Below are 17,341 nucleotides of genomic sequence, written 5' to 3'. Positions count from 1 at the left end.
TCTGCTGGTGCTGAATTTTTTTTTCTGACTCTGCAAGTAGTGTTGCTATGACTATATTATCAGCTTATTTCTAAACCAGCAATCCACCATGCGCCAAGGGCCTTAGACCGTTGTACGATATAAATTGTGTAGAAATACACATTTAAAACTTTCATAAAGGTATCTTGTGGTTGCAAATACAGGTAAGGAGAACATCAGCAACAAAAGAAAAAAATTCTGTGTCCCTTGGAGCCAAGGTGCTTTGTGTCAAGTAGATTGCCTGACAGGCATTCCGTCAAGACCTGATGGTTCTTACTGGAGTGCGAGGAGCAAAGTGGTCTTAATTGGTCTTAGACATTTAAAAACAGATGTTCTTGTGGTGCACTCTCTTCCCAACGTAATGTTGATTGCCGGAAGAGTTCAGATCTTACAGTGGTGGGGAAGTAAAAGCACTAGAGTACAACAGAGTAACGTACACCTGGCTGCACAGCAGCATCCCTGGCATTTTGGATATGCAGCAAAGATATTTGGGGACACGACTTGAAGAGCAGCAGTGGGTTTGGATGTAAAGTGTTTCTTTTGTGGTGTATGTGACGGCTGTGGAGAAAGCAATGAGGATCACTTGAGAAGTAGCTGACCCGTAGTGTCTGTGGCATCTGACTGGAGGACCTCAGCCACCAGTGCCATTGCTTGATGCACCAGGTTCCCTATCGCCATTAATACGGTGATTGCTGCTGCTGCGGCAGTGCTTGAGGTTGGCTCCAGACGTCAGGGATCTTCCTCACTGCTGAAACAGTGATCTTTTCCTGACTGGATAAAAGGTGGGGGTCGATGCATCTCTCTTGTGCTTTTACTCTGGTTGGCCATCTGAAAGAGTTGAAAACCAGGCTAGAACTGGCTGACTGGGTCGAGGTAACGCTGAGGCTGAACACCCCAAGATGTTCAGTCCACCTCCTTCTCCAGGTAGCTGAGTAGTGCATCGCAGTCCCCCTGCTGATACCACAGCTGTCCTTGCTCGGCCCAAGGCAGACAGACCACTGACTGTCCCTGCGCCTGCAGCGGCGTCTGGCAGGTTTCATGGCTTGATGCCTATTTCACAAAACTAGTAGGACGTGAGAGTTCTCCATTTTATCCTCACTTTCAGTCCTGTGTTCTCATTTTTGCACCTGTGGCCCAATAAGCCAGTTTGTTCACATGCCAGAGCACACCGGAAACCTTCCTTCTGCCCAGACTTTGTAATGGTATTTGCTCTCACGCCTGCACATCCACGAGGGGCCTGCGTTCCTCACAGGACAGCTCAGGACCTGCCTTGACCTGAAAGCTCTGCCCTGGCACTGCTAGAGTCCATGACTTCCATTCTCCTTCGTCCCACCGACTCCTGCCTTCACCCAAAGCCTTGTTGTGCTGTTGCGTCGTGTGTATAGGAGAAAGTCAGACATGTCTGTGATGATGGCTACTCCAACAAGTCAGTCCGTCTCCTATACGCATGATACCACAAGGCTTCAGGGCGTGCCAGCGTGCTTGGTGCCCGCTGGAAGACGCAAAGCGTCTTGTCCCACGATGAAAGTGAAGCTATCTTGTGTTACCAAATAGTAAGAGTGTGCGCGTGGACACCATGAAGTAAATCCACAGCTCAGTTGACTGCACGATGTCTTGGTCTTGTAGCCATGGCCAGAGGCTCACTGTCTCAGTTCACATTGGCTTCTAATCAGCTATTTTACGGTAATGACTTTTAGTCATTTTCATTTCAGGCTTGGTTAGAAATAAATAACTTGTGATGAACTGCCAGTTCATCACGGTAAGCATCTGATTTTTCCCCACAAACCTGTGATTACCATCAGATTCTAAGAAAATTCTTTCCACTGCAGATTGGAATCATATAAGCCACTTACACATATCCTTTTATTTATTAGCAATTCTGCTTGGCTAGCTAAAGGTAAAAAACCCTTTTTCTTGTGTTTCAGTCACATTTCTAGTTAATACTCATTAACTGACTTAATGTACGTTACACATCATCAACCTGATTCACTACTGACATAAAACAGAAGCAATTCGTTGGTAACGGTCCCTTGCCAATTAGTGAACTAAATTACGTTTTAGTAATTTTCTTCAAAGATTCTCCTCTTCCCCCATGCATCATTTGGCAAGTCCCCTGAATGCTTACAGTAATTAGGTGCGTGCAGTGAAAGGAGACTGTTACCTCTTAAACCAAAATAAATGAATATGTGATCTTTGTGCTAATGTAACAGTGAGTAATACAAAGAATCACGGACATCCTCCCTTTGATCTCCCAAAGATACGAACAGCAATTAAGATTACAAGCCGCTTTAAAAACCAGAATATTGGGAACATTCTGTAAGGGGAAAGTGAACGCTTCACAGGGTTTTTCAGAAAATCGGCGAAGAAGGGGAACCCTTTTTTGTTTATCATGACCACAGGCTTTTTAATAGATGTAATGTGGATATCCTTAACCTGCCGAACCACAAACAGATTGACAGCGCTTCTAAAAATCGTTCTTTGTTTCTGGGATAGTGTTTAACAAGAAGAGTAGTATCTCTGTTTCAAATTGAAAGTTAAGTCAAATGGAAAATATATTGTCTCAACCACATCCTTGAGTACCCGCCCTCAACTAGAAAATAACCCCAGCCCCAGTAATCGTATGGACAGGTGTCAACATTCGTTTTTCACCTGAAAACAGGATTCTTTTGGTATTTCCACTGCCGCGTGCGATCTAGGAAATCATCTGATCTGCTGCTGTTTTCGGTTTTAGGAGAGCAGAAAGAAGAAATGAAACATGACACGGGAGTAGGAGAAATGAAGATTCTTTTGTGCTTAAAACAGGAGAGTCAGGAGTTTTGCTATTGATTTCAGTGGAACGTGGAGTGACCTCTGTCCCTGGTGGTAATACAAAAATCATATTGTAACGCTGCCCAAATGAGCTAAGCGATCATTTTTTCCCTCCGGTGGATTTCTGAAGTGGTACCAGTGAAATCCCTTGCATATACCTTGCTATAAATGTGATTAGAAAACAGCTAGCATTTTCACGAGTACAATTCTAATCATCAATCTTTACCTGAAGAGCTGTTCCGTGAGATTACCATCTCAGGATTTTGGCTGGAACTTTAATTTTTGTAGGTTCTGCATTCTTCCTCTTGAGTCAGCAGGTAAAGTATGTGGTTGTGGCCTGCTGCATGGAGCGCCTGAGTTTGTCATGCCACAGGATTGCCATTCTTGGGGGGCCAAGATCCTCGTCCCAAAAGCATCATGTCACCCGACTGGAATCCCACCCACGTGTGTCGCTGGGCAAAGTTTTTTTTTTTTTTTGTTAATGGATGAGTAAAATTTCATCAGGCTTTTGTTGTCATCACGAGGGAAGTAAGAGGGATTTGCATCTGAGCTGGCACATTTTCCATAAGCAGTTTCCAAGGCTAATTGAAGTCAGGTTGGCACGTATATCTTTCCTTTAAGCGGAGGCTGAAATTCCAAAGCCTCACAGGAGTTTTCCATAGGAAACGCCGCCCTGGGTATCTGTGTGCCAGACATGCCTGTATGGCATTTCCCGGAGCATCAATGACCTACTGTTCTAACTCAGAATCGATTGGCCGCCTTGTGACGTCTTCTAACATACCTTGCTGTGGAGTTTGTCGTTTATGTGCTAGAAAAATAGCAATTAAGATAGACCAGCTGTAAAATATCTGTGGATTCAACCCAGTGATCCTGTGGTCCAGTTGTAGCAGAAATAATACAACTGTCCCCATTTACTTGGCATGGTTTGTTTTGGACGGGCTAACGATTCCCTGTGCAAGGATGTTTTCTTGTCTGATTAGCTAATGGTTTAGCTCTGCATTTAAGACCTTTCTGAGGAGGGGATCTTTGTTATGGAGAAGATGTACCCTCAAGCATAGTTCGGGAAGGTTCAGGGCCTGTTGCTGCTATTTACAAGAAAGCCCCAAGTCCTGCCCTGGAGGACTTTGAGAAAGCACTTACCTGGTAGGCAAATATAAGGTGCCGGTTCCCTTTACAAGCGTGTCATGATATATTCTGTTCAGATTGCTTGTATTTCTTCACAGGGCGTGCAGTGAGGGGATGTTTATTCTGATGAAAGTCTAGGCTTGGTACAGAAAACCAAGTCCTTTGTGCAGTAGAGTGACCTTTTTCAGTAACAGAGGGTAAGACTGTCTAAACACAGGAAAATGGTGTCTCTAGAAAACAAAGTGGCATTTTGAGTTGGCTAGAATCTACCCAAGCCTTTGCCAGCCTCAGAACCATGAATGTCAGCCGAGCAGGTGGTAGAGATGCAGCCACGGGTCAGGGACTTGTCAGGAGAGCAAGGGGCACAGTTGCTTTTTGTCCCCAGATATGTTTTCTGAGAAGTTCAGTCTACCCAGTAAGTTGAAACTGCGTGTCCCTGGGGGCGAGGCACAGCACTGGGGTGTGGGGGACCTCTCTGCGTGTCCCAGTGGGGCATTCAGTGGTTTGTGGAATGACTCCCTCCCTTCCCCTCTTCCCCACCCCGTAGAGAGAGCTGGCTTTTGGGGGCAGGAACCTCATGCACCTTTGCAGGACCTGCCATTACAAGGCTTTGATCTTGTTGGATGTTTCTAGATGCTTCCACAGCATTAATAAAACAGCATCACGGGATGCAGTTCCGTCAATAACCAGTATTTCCAGAATGAAGGAGCTCTGCTTACATGCAAAAAAAGTTGGTTTTTTTTTTCACTCTGCTGTTCCACCCTGGCACCTGAGACCTTTTCCGAGCTCTGCTCGCACACCTCCCGCTGTCCTCTGCAACAGCTCTCCAATCTCAGCATCTTTCCCCCCCATTTATTGAAGACTGGATCTTGTTTAAGTGAAGGCAATTACTTGCCATTGATCATTCCTACTGGGCCATAAAATCAGGCATCAGCAGGGCTTTGATGATTCCTAGCTGTGTCCCCTAAGCGGAGACCTGGGAGTGGACAGCACAGGTAGCTTACGACCACCGCACTATCTGATTATTCTCCTAAAAGCTTACATCAACTACATATTTGTTGGGTTAGTTTTCAGCCAGAACCTTACCTTTACCTGATCTGACTCACCCTGTGGCCAACGGGCCGACGGTGGTGCAAGGGGAATGGAGAAAACAAGCTCAGGGGCTGTGGGGCTGTCTGGTTTTGGCACCGACCTCCATGTAGACCAACTTCAAGTGGGGCAGCAGACTGCAGCCCGACACATGGCAAAACTCCCCCGAAAACAGTCTTGGTGTTATTCCCTGGTAAAGAGGTTCTGAATCACTACAGACTTCAGACGTGTGGAAGATATTGGTAAGCATGACATCTAGACAAAGCATAGTTGCCTGTACACAACCGAGTATTTCCTTTAGCTTGTGGTTGTTTGGCCTGGTTTCCCTGCAATGCAGCGGAATTACACTGAAATAAAAAAAAAAGTTGCCTGACAGCATTTACTTTCTATTTTCAAAGTACTGCACAGAGAGCTTTGGGCAGGAATATAAAAAAACCCCCTGACCCTGGACATTCTCAGCATCTCTATACATTTTGAATAAGGCCAGATGGGATCATCCAAGGATGCTGCTTGCTTAAAGTTTGGGGGACCTTTGTGTGCTTAAAAGCTTTGGGTGACTTGGAAATGGGACCCCCTGGTCAACCCACAATGTTTCTGCAAAGGAAGTCCAGGCACGAGCAAGGATTTGACAGGGATGTGTCAATTTTTTGCTTTCAAAAAGGTGTCAGTTTGCAGGTAAACTTGCCGTGTCGGTGGTGTGTCGGCCATTACCGACTTATTTTCAGAAATTATTTAGCCGATTGGCTGGCTGGCTTTCCTTTTCCCAGGCTGTTTGAGAGAATGTAAGAGCTGAGCTACTTGGCTACAAGAGATTTTCTTCTCTGAAATTGGCAGCTGCTCATTCCAGAAGAGAATCAGCATATTTGGCCACCGATTGCAAAGGAAAAGGGAAAATCATTATTTTTCCATTTCACTTATTTAACTATCCAGTGGGAGACATTGACTGTATTTGGGTGACCCTCATTACTAAGGCATTGCTAAGCCTTCCCTCCTCTGCCCTTCGCTTAAAAGTAGAAAATAAAAATATTAAGTTCTCAAAAATGCATATATTCTCCTTGGCTGCATTAGGAGCGAGTCAGTGCCAAGTATCTAATTGTATCAGGCCTTACAGCAGTATATTCAACGTCACGGCTTCATGAGTCAGGATTTTCTGTCTGAAAAGGATCACGTCAAGAAGCCCGGGACAAAAATTCCCTATAGCCCAGCAACAGAGCTTGCTGTGTAAGAAGCTCTGTTAGGAAACTAAGTTAGATGTGAAAGTCAGATATTTCTGCCTGGGCATCCTTCCACTTTGGACAAAGGAAGTACTCAGTAACGGTCAATGAGGCTTCTCATGACTCAAGTGCTTTGATAATTGCTCCTGGAGCACAGTGTGTGAAACTCCAGAAACCTGCAACTGCAGCCGGCCGTGCCGGTGGAAACACGAAGGGTGGGTTTTGCTGATGTCAGGGATGCCTTTGAAGTCACTCCACGAGCGCCTTGCCGCTTGGGTTTCTCGAGCTGAGGAAATCGCGTTGGGCTGAAGCGTTGTGGTTGTTGTTCAGACTTGCTGTGATCTCCCGGTAGCGTGCCGAGAGCTCCTTGGTGTTACGTCACGAGGACTTTGCTTGTGTCATAGTCAGCCCTGCATGCATCACCATGGCAGGAAACCGTGCCCGTGGGCAGACTCGGATTTTTCAATGTCTTGCAATTGGTATTTCCTCCGCTTTCCGACAGTAATTCCATTAATCCATCAGTACTTATTTCAACCGCAGATGACAAGGTTCTTTGTGAAGGAGGTTGAACGTCTTTATTCCCACTATAAAGAGGGAGAAGCTTAAATTCAAACTGGAAGTGACTCTCCTGAGGTCACATAACTCTGCCAGGAGTGATGTGGCAGAGACCTCAGTTCTCCAAGGTGCTGACATCGGATGCTTATCTGGAATTTCTGATATTGCGTAGACTTCTGTTAAGAATTTCCTTTGTTAATCTGGAATATTACTGGAGAGCCTGGTGAAGCAGGGCTTGGGGAAACAAAATTTTTGCTAAATTCAGCTCTGTGCTGGATGCCATCTCACTTTTGCCTGTGGCCTGCACCTTAGTTGTGTGTTCTAGTGAACATTTTGTATTTGAGGGAGGCATCTAAGAGAGGTCCCTATAAAGGGATGTTTCGCTGAAGCTGAAACCCTTTCTGATGGGGTATTCGCCCTAATTTGAGGTGCTCGAAAGGTCTAGCTGAAGGCCAATGGCCGTAAACTCCATATTTGGTCAACGAAGAGAGATCAACTCTTCCCCAGGATGATTCAGAGCAGAGATGGACTCTTCTTCTGAATCACTGTGAAGGAAGTCTTTCATCTTTCTTTCTCTGTTATCTGTAGAGGGACATTTCCCTCCTAACGTTGGTCTTTGTATGAGCTGGTGTGAATACCCGTCCACATCACGCTGGTCTTGACTAGCAAAGCCCGCGGACTTGCTCCTGTGCCCTTGTATTGGATGATGAGAAGTCACGCACGGGCAGATTATTTTGCATCTATGCACCGAGGCGGCTTTGCACCTTCCTCTGGAGCATCTGGTGTGAGTTACTGCCAGAGGCAGAGACCGGCTGGATGGGCTTTAGGTCTGATCCCACCATTCCTGTCTTCCTTTGATCTAAAATAAAGTTTAGCCATCACTTTCTGGTGCAGGAAGGACGAGAATTGTGCTGATTTTGGTATTTCTGCAGCCTTTTGAGAAACAAAGAGTCACTTTCTTTGGGTTTGGTGATCCTGGAGATTAAAGTTGATCCCCATAAATCCTACAGTGTATACAGCATTCCTGGGAAGTGTGTATGGGCCACCCGGCGCCTGGCCATCCCGGTGCGAGCGCAGCCTCCTTGGACAGCCTCACCGGGCGGGTGCGGAGAGGTGGGCAAGATGATGGTTTGGCGTATGACAGCAGAGCAAAGGTGGAATGAAAACGTACGGGAACCATTCAGGGGTCTGAGCTGTGGGTCATCTTTAGGTGGTTTTGGTCACTATTTATCACTCTTCAAAACTCAGTTTTCCACTGAAAAAACCGACTCACGGAGAATTTGTGAGAGGACGCTCCCGTGAGGCACTTTCGCAAGCTGCGCTGCACTTGGGCGACGGATTTTTGAGCCTTACCTACTGGCATTTTCTGAAAAAGACGGCAGGCAATGGAGGGTGATAAAGTTCCCCCAGGTCCAGCCTTCTGCTTCCAGGATGCGGTGAGGGCTGCGCTGACCTACTTAAGCCAAGGAAGGAGGGAAAAACGTTCTTCATTCTTGGGGGCCCACCTGCTCTTTTGCTGCTGTTCCCGCAGCCAAGGAACATACCTTTGCTAAGGAAACGCATGAACAGGCAGCTCTTTGCAAGGAACTAAACCCATCTGCGTGGGCCGGGAGGAAGAGGGAGGCCAGCCACAACAGCTGCCCCTCTGGTAGGCAGGAGGTTACAAAGAAGCCTTGATGCCTTCTGAGTAAGAGCAAATTCTTAAGCAAAGCGAGAGTGCAGATTTCCCTTCGCTGGGAGCAAGGCAAGTCTGTTCTTGGTGGGAAGTTCCTTCTCGGAGACTCACCTGGGGAAGAAGAAGGGGAATATGGAACTTGCCGGGCTGTGTGGGACCGCAGAGCTCCGTTGATGGGGCAGAGTGGGTCCAGCCCTGCGGCTTCCCTGGTATGTCGGGAGCGAGGTGGCTCTGCGCCCTTGACCCAGACGTGTTACCCAGGGACATAAATGCACAAACAGCTTTGCAAAGAGGGAAGAGGACCTTGGATTTCCCCTGGCCCAGATGCCCAAACTGCTGTGCTCCCCGGCGCTCTCCCATCTACAGTCAAAGAGGGGGAGCCGCGTTGCTCTTCGCATCCTTCTCCCGGTGCGGCACACTGCCGGGAGGGAGCCATCTTCATGGACCTGGGCACTCAGCTGTGTCCCTGTGTCAAGGGTGGGCAGCACCAAACAGCTTCCTCCGCTCTTTTGCCCCAAACAAACCGCAGTTCAGGGCCAAGAGGTGCCCGAGCTCCAGGGAACAACCGGATTTCACACGGTGCCTCCCTCCTGCCCTGCTCCTCAGGGTTGCCGCTTGCTTGACATTGGCGTGCGTTGTGCTTAGACCAAAATCCTGGGCTCTAGACTGGGCTTGGGGCCTGGAAGTGAACTGTGCCAGCACCAGCTCGTGAGCAGGTCTGGATGTCTCCCAGCACATTGCAGCAAGGGCTGTGGGCCGACCCCGTGGGGCTGCACTTGCATCTGGCATCCACACGTCCTGGCACGCACCGGGGCTCTGGTAGGTCACCATCGGCCGGCATTTTGGCCTGGGATGGAGCATCCGCCCATCCCTCCTCGCCAGCTGCCCGCGGTGCCCCGAGGAAGCGGGTTTGCAATTCGGAGCAGCGGAAGTGGCTGCCGGCACGTCAAACCGCTCCTGGCAGTGGCGCGAGCCACCGTCAGCCCTGGGCGGCCGCATTTCCTTCCCCTCCAGCTCCCGAGAAGGGAAGCTGCAGTGCCTTTGCCTTCCGACGCTGCCCCAGCGACGGGCCCATCAGCAAAAAGGCTTCGGGTACTGCAGGGGCCACCCCGTCTGCCTTGAAGGAACTTTGCAGAAATTACCCCAAAAGGGGTGGACAGCAGGGTCTGGAGAGTGAGGGGATTTTGGAGATAAAAGTGGGACGAATCTGGCGAGCCGGCCGGGTGCACGTGGGGCCTGGGTGGGGAGAGTTATTACCTCAGGTTATTTTTTGGAGGAGTTTGGATATTTCTAGGGAACTGCCCTGCCTGTGTTTTCTGCCCAGCTGGCTCCCTCCTCCCCTGTGGTTATGAAAAGATGTTTTTCAGCCAAAAATGACTTGGTTCCCCAGCCCCTCTCTGCGAGCCTTGTGACATTGCCTTTAGCAGAGGCAAAGTGGTGATCGGTGCTCAGTGCTTTCCCACAATAGCCGGGACACCGCTGTAAGGAAGCCAAAAAAACCTTCCGGCTCCAGAAGGGATTTAGACCAGCAAACTCATTCTGCTGCCTGAATTCAACCCCTCGCCCTGGATGTCTCCGAGCGGCTCTCGCCTCCGTCTGCTCTCAACCAAACCAGTTGCACATCCCGGCTGGGTGGTTGAGGTTGGGAGAAAGTCCGTGGAATTGGGGATTGGGGACTGTTGCTCGGAGGTGCTGTGGCGGAGGGGCTCCTCCGTGGGAGCGAGCTGCCCGCTCTGCCTCCCCATCTTGTCTCTTCCTGGGGCTCTTCAACAGGCAGCAAACCCAGCACATCCCCAACACGGGCATAGGAAAAACTCCCCTAAACCTCTCTTGCTGTGCTCGAAGCCTGGGGTTTCTTGTCCCACCCTCTGCTGATGGATAACAGATCGCTCTGCCCTGCTCCACCGCAGCCCCTGCAACTCCCACCCCACCTTTTCCAGGCTAAGCGAGCGCGGGGCTTTCCCGTCTTTTCAGGCAGGCTGTGTTTCCTGTGCCGGCCAGGTCAGGGCTTTCTCGAAGTGTTCAAATCATCCCGCGAGCTGGCAGCCAGGGGAAGACGGGTTCCCGTGCCCTGCCGGCTGCTGCCGCGGTCGCTGCCAGATCACACTCATCCCTGCTGGTGCCAGCCCTGCTTCCCACCGCTCTCCAGCACCGTTTCAGTGGTCCCCATCCAGCTCAGCCCCTAAACCTGCGCCGACACCTTGCCGTCCCCCCCCGCGGCTTCGCCGGTAACCGAACCTGTGCCCAAGCGGTTACCTCCGGCTGGATGCCGCCGGCCACGTGCCCGCTGGGACAACGGCGCCAGCTCTCCTCCCGGCTCGCTCCGGGCGTTTGCTGCGCAGTGCTCGCGTGCAGGCAGCTGGAGGAAATCAGAGGAGCCGGTTAGAGAAAATCTGGGCAAAGGCAAGGGAAAAAAAAAAAAATCCTGGGACCTGGCAAGTTCCTACACAAGTTTCCATGAGAAATCCAACGTGGCCATCGCCGGCCTGCGTCTGTGCTGGAGCCCTCCCAGGCCTCTCCCAGGGTCAGCGGCGCTGCCAATGCCCACCCAACTTTCGGCCGAATCCTGGCCAAGCCTGGTCCCGTGCCCGCAGCTCCGGCGGCTCTGCGAGTCCCTTCTCCCATCGCCGCCGGGAGGGGACGGTTCCCAGACACCCGGGGAGCCGACTGCCTCTCCGTGCTCCCGTGACATATTTATTGCTATCAGTATAGTCTTTAATTTCCTTTGTTTCAGAATATCTGACAGTGCAATTAAGAAGGCCTGAAGGGAAGCGTGTGTGCTCGGTCATCAGCCCTGCGGTTACTGTCTGTCTGGAAGCGGTGCTGGAGCCCGGCTCAGGGAACAGCTGCCAGGCTTCCAGGCTTGTTTTCATTTTCTAAGAGGTTAGCTGAAAGCCCGATGTGAAAAGACACCCATACACACCCAGAAACCCCACCACACACACGGAGCCACACGCACACATGCGGAAACACACACATAAACACAGATGCGGGCCGACACGCGGAGACATAAACAGACCCCGTGCGCGAAACCAGCCCCGGGGACGTGGGACGGGACCTGCGCCGTCTTTGCTTTTGACAGGTCGCGGAGCGGCGGGATGGCGATGCCGCCGGCTCCCGGTGGGGAGCGAGGAGCCTGTTGCACTTTGCACCTCGGAGCCGTGAAGTGCAGCTTGTTGTTGCCCCGGCTCCGGGGCGATGGGGCAGGTCCTTCCTGCTGCTCATCCCAGAGCTTTTGGGGGAAAAGCCCGGTCACGGTAGCTGCAAAGAGGCACAGCTGGGGCTTGTTTCCTCCCGGGCTTGGCCGAGAGGCGAGCATGCGAGGATGCGTGCAAGGATGCACCGAGGGTCGGGGCTGCGCAGCTCTCCCCACCGGCACCGGGAGCCAGGCTGGTCCCCTCTCCCAGGCGCCCTGGAAGGGGTGGAGAAAGGTTTAATATTAATTGCAGCGGGGTTAGAAAAAGAGAAAGACTTTCGCTTTGTCCCCAGGGGATGGTAAAACCTGGTCCTGAGGGGCTGCGGCTCCTGGTGCCCTGGGGACCGGTGGTGCCGGGGTGATGAGCGCCGGGGAGAGCCACTGCTGCCCCGCGCGAGGCTGACGTACAGCAGCACCGAGGTGGGGTGACGGCAGCTTCCGCCTGGAAAGCCCCATCCTGGAGCCCGGCAGGCATCTCACCACGGATGCCAGGAGACGCGCTTCGCCCACCCGGCACTGCCCTCCCTGCCCCACAGCCATGTGCAGAGCCCATGTGGGAAATGCCAGGCCGGGGAAAAAAAGTAAGCAGAAATCTTTCTAGGAGCAGATAAATGACTCAAGCACATCGGTCCTGGCAGCTTCATGCCTCACGGCACCCCGGCTGCGGAGGAGGAGAATCTCCGGTGGCTGGTAAAGGCTGGGTTCACGCTGCAGCTTCCCCGCCGCCGTGGGGGCTCGTTTGGGACTTGCTCCTCTCCGGCTCCTGTCTTCACAAGCCGTGTAGGAACCTCCTATCTCTGGAGCCTGGGGCCCTTAGTCAAATTTGGTTGGCAGCCGCAGGTGCGCACACGCTCGCCCGGCGGGATTGCACGCACGCCTTGTTTTCTTAGGAAACGAGACTCAAAGAACCAGTCGCTGGGGAGAGGAGAGCGTGACCTGCGCCAGGTAGCACTGTCCATGCACTTCGTTTTGTGGCAATAAATAACCACGTCAACTGTTCCGGCCCTAAAAACTGCCCCCGATGCAGCTAAAGCCAGGGGAGATGCTTGGCATCCTTGCAGCGAGCTCAGCACCCGGGTGAGGGAGGTGCAGCTGAGCTTGGTGGGGACGGCAGGGTGCTATGGGTGCTATAGGGTCAGCTGTCCCCCAGTTTTAGCTGGGAGCGTCTCCCTCTGTCCCCGCAGTGCTGTTGGGGTGGAGGTGTTGCCGCTCCTGGGGTCGGAGGGTTTGGGGAGAGCAAAGAGCCGCTGGACACTTCGGATACGGGCAGATTCGTTTGCAGTCATGGCTGTTCTCTTCTGCCATCTTCCTTTGACATCGAAAGAAATCTCTGCTTTCTGTTTTCCCTGTTTCTCCAGGAATCTCCACCGCCTTGGCTAATTTTCTGCCTTTTTCTCTGTCTTGGTGGGAAAAACGATGGTGGGGGCTTGTCTTCCCACGGAGCCATGCCGATGTGCAGCCAAAGATGGCACAACCCCCTTTGCTCTGCGGGGCCGGCGACCACAAGTGGTGGCAGCAGGAGGGGCGCAGCGGGCTTCAGCAGCATTTGCCCACTCTGCTGTGCCGTGCCGTGCCGTGCCATGCCACCCTGGCTCTGGGGACCCTGGGGAGCTGCCGCAGCTCCTGCTCGGTCCCAGGGCTGGTCCTTCCCCACCATCCCCACCATCCTGGTGGGTCTCCCAGTGATGCCCACAGCAGGAACCCGCTCGGGGCTCTGTCCCCCCACTGTTCACCCCTGCCAGCCCTCTGTCAGGTGAGGTCACCCCCCTGAGCCCTGATTTTTCCCCTCCCTGGCCAGGGGCTCTGTAGGTTCAGACCACCTGAAATGCCTCAAATAGCTTCAGCCCCCTGTTCCATGAGACCCCAGCAGAGCGGGGATGGAAAAGCTGAGGCGGCTTGGTGCTCTGCACGCTGTGCATCTTATCAGGGTCTGGTCGGGGTGCTGAGTGCTTTATCAAGGCTCCTCCATCAGTGCAAGAGCACTCGGGGCTGCGGAAGTTTTCCTGTCTTCTGTTTGAGGGCGATAGCTGTGCTGAGATAACCCCCTGCCATCAGATACCCAATCTGGCCACCGTGCATCACTCCCGGCAAAAGACAAAGCAGCACATCCCGTCCTCGACGGAGGGTGATGGAGAAGGGTCCCCTAAGCCCAGGCTCTGTGCAAGGCGTAGGGGGGTTCCCCAGCCAGCCCTGAATCGGGGTGCAGCAAGGAGAGGCCTCTCCTGCAGCTCCATCAGGGCTGGATTTGACCCCGCTCCAAGCTCACTCACCGCGAGACTAAACACTTGCTTAGCAAAGCTGCCGACAAGGGTCTCGGGGGACCCTGGGGATGTGTCATCCAGCTCCCAAGCCAGCCCCGAGCTCCAGCAGTGTCACACAGCGAGTGGCTCTCTCAAGGGGGTCCGGATCCGGCCCCCGCCCTCCCCCTGGCTCTTGCCGGCCCGTGCCAAGTCCCCCGCCGGGCACGGAGGCAACTCTCAGAGCCAGGTCCTGCGACAGAAGTTGCGTTCATCTCGCCTCCAGCCCATTGTCTTGTTTATTTGTTACGGTTGGTCTCCAATTAGGAGTTTGAACCATTCGGAGCAAGGGCTGTTTCTTCCCATGTGAACGTGCGGTTACCGCGCCGCCGAGCTGTGATGTGGTTGGGGACCCACAGGAGCATCTGCTATTGCAGCAACAGTGCCCGGGGACGAATGCGTTTCAGATGGGCTCGGCTCTTCTTTCCATGCTCGGGCCAGCGGCCAGCTCAAGACGGTGAGGACGAGCCACCGGCCGGCCCTTTGGACACGATGTTCCCCTCCTTGGGGACCCGCTGGGACCCAGCTTGGGGGCCGGGGGCCTGCTGGGGAGATCGTTACTGGCCAAACGTGTCTCCCAAATATCGATCCTTGGGGGGGGAACCTCCCGGATGGGGAAGGGGCTCTGCCGCAGGCACCGGCTGGTCCGACCCCAGCTCGGGTGGGCGCAGGGACAGCTGGAATGCTCCAGCTGGGATCTTCCAGGGAACAGCCTGATCACCGTCCCCGGCTTTGCTGCCCTGGGGTCAGCCCCGGTTGGGATGCTCGTGCCGGCTCGAGCCCTGGGATGCAGCGCGGGGCACCGGCCACCCGCCCCGTGGGGGAAGCGGAGCTGACGGTGCCCCGGCACCGCACCTGCACCCCGCGGATGGCAAGTCCGGTCTGGCCGGTGGCCCCGGGGCAGCGGCGCTGGACCCGTCCAGCCGGGTTGCGCGCGGCGTCAGTTAGCACATGATCCGTGCCGCGGGGCCAAGGTCTGAGGTCAGTTAGTCACACCCAGGCAGCGGCACTGACTTCACCGCGGGCAGGAGCGGCTCCTCACGTACCGCGCTCCCCGAAGGCAGCGCTGACCCACCGCTCGGGGCCGCATGCCGACGGTCAGAGCGCTCCGTTATCGGGGCGCAGGCATCGCTCCCATTACAACGAACGGCTCCCCGGAGGCCCCCCCCCCCGCCCTCTCCCCCCCGCTCCCGCCCAGGTCAAAACAGCTCCTCTGTTCCCGGGGCTGCAGGGGAACTGCCAAGGGGGTCCTGCCGGTCCCACCGGGGAAGCCACAGCACCGGTTCCCCCCCGGTGCTCACGGTCTGGCTTGCGGGGCTGGCCCACTTCCCCCAAGCGCCGGCTGGGTGGGATCGGCCGCTGGCTGAGGTCATTCAAAGCCTTTTCCATCTCCCCTGAGTTTGGGACGTCCGCTGGGCGCGGAGCGACGCATCCTGGCTCCCAGGAGCCAGGGCGATGGCATGAGCCCGGGGCCGCCTCCAGCCCCAACCCCGAAACCCCAGGGGAGGGCGAGGGATGGGGTTTGGGGAATTTTTAGGGTGTCGTCCAGGCTTCAGTGGGAGTCACGTTTCCAGGGAAAGAAGAGTTAATCCCCCGCCTGCCGCTAATGAGCCTTAACTGGGAATGACCCGACACCGACACCGGGGAGAAGTGAACCCATTGTCCTCGCCTGGTTTGACTGTCTTCCAGGGAGACTCATGAAACGCAGAGCCCGGGCGTGAGTTCCCAATTTATGTCAGGAGGCTCTGATTTATTCTATTTATTTATTTTTGCCATCTGGTTGAGGAGGGACGTTGAACGCAAGCGTGAGAAATCCAGATGTGCACAGCTCCTCGCTGCTGCGCTCGCTGCGCAGGACCTCGTCCCCAGCCCAGCTCCCGGCCTCACTGAGCTCGACCCGACCCCCCCGTCCCGCTGCCACCCCTCCAGCACCTGGGGACGGGTCGGTGGCACTCCCAGACACCTGCCACGTCCCTGGCGGGGATATTCACGCTGACGGGCTCAGCCTGGACATCCAGCATATGAGATGTTGGCCATACCATGGCACGGTAGCGATGGCCATGGGGACACCCGGGCACCCCCAGCCACGGGGACACGGTGACCCTGGCAGCCGTCACGGTGCCGGCATGTGCTGCTGGCCCCATCGAGTGATGCCCATCCCAAATGGACGGTACGTTCCCCTGAGAGGCTGCCGCCGTGCCCTGCCCCATCCCTAGGTTTTGGAGGGGGTCGTATCGGTCTGAGGACATCTTCTCTCAGGGTGCAGGCTGGAAACGGGCCCCACAAACGGGCTGCGATGGCGGGCACGCTGCAGGGCGGTGGCACCGGGGACACCCAGGGTCCCGTTCCTGGTGGCAGAGTGGGATGGTGGAAGAAAGGCACGCCGTGCCCAGGGGCTCCGCTGCGGCATCCAGGGACGTCCCCGGGTGCCTCTGCTGTGGGGTGAGGAAGTGGCGCCGTTTTGGGGCTCACTCGCCCCCATGAAGGGACAGCGGGGCTGGGCTGGGGCTGGGCACCGCTCCCCCTGCCGTCCCCACTGGCGTGACACGAGGGAGCTGCTGGCAGCGTGCGGCCGCTCCCGGCCGTGCCGTTTTGGGGGCAAACCGATGCCGTGAAACCTCCCATGGGAGCCGGGGGACACAACCAGGCAGTGCGACCCAGTGGGGCAGAGAAAGAGGGGCTTTGGGGGGGACTTTTGAATTTTTGTGATGATTTTTTGGTCAGGGCTCCTCCGAGACACGAGAGATGATCACACAGGATCTTAGCTCATCCGCTTGCTGTCTCATGCCTGGGAGGTTTGGCCAGAGGCCCAAGGGCTCCGGAGGAGGAGGAAAATTTCATCATCCTGCTCCAACGTCTCCTGGATAATCAGCCTCTTGTTAACCGATACGGTCCCATGCGAGACGCTTGTGGAGGACCGGGGTGCTGGTGGAGCCTTAGGTGGTCTTGGCCCCGGCAAAGCTTTGCTTGAGCCTCTCCCAGGGCTGCCTGGGAAGTGGCTGCGATTTTATCTGGGTCCCCCCCCCCGCACACGCTCGCTCGCCTCCCTCTGCCTCTTCCCAGCCAGCTTTGGCGTTTCCCTGTACCCCCAGGCACCGCCGGCATTGCCAGAGTGTGGCTCCCTGCACCGCGATGCTGCCTGCACCATGATGCTCCCCAGGCGGTGATGCTCCCCAGGTGGTGATGGTCCCCACACGATGATGGTCCCCAGGCGGTGATGGTCCCCAGGCAGTGATGGTCCCCATGCGATGATGGTCCCCATGTTACAATGCTCCCTGCACCATGATGGTGCCCACACCGTGATGGTCCTCACACCATGATGGTTCCTACACCATGATGCTCTGCACACTGTGATGGTCCCCAT

This window comes from Grus americana, chromosome 16 (genome assembly GCF_028858705.1).
Source record: "Grus americana isolate bGruAme1 chromosome 16, bGruAme1.mat, whole genome shotgun sequence".
Taxonomy (NCBI): Eukaryota; Metazoa; Chordata; class Aves; order Gruiformes; family Gruidae; genus Grus; species Grus americana.
Note: the sequence above shows the minus strand (reverse complement) of the source record.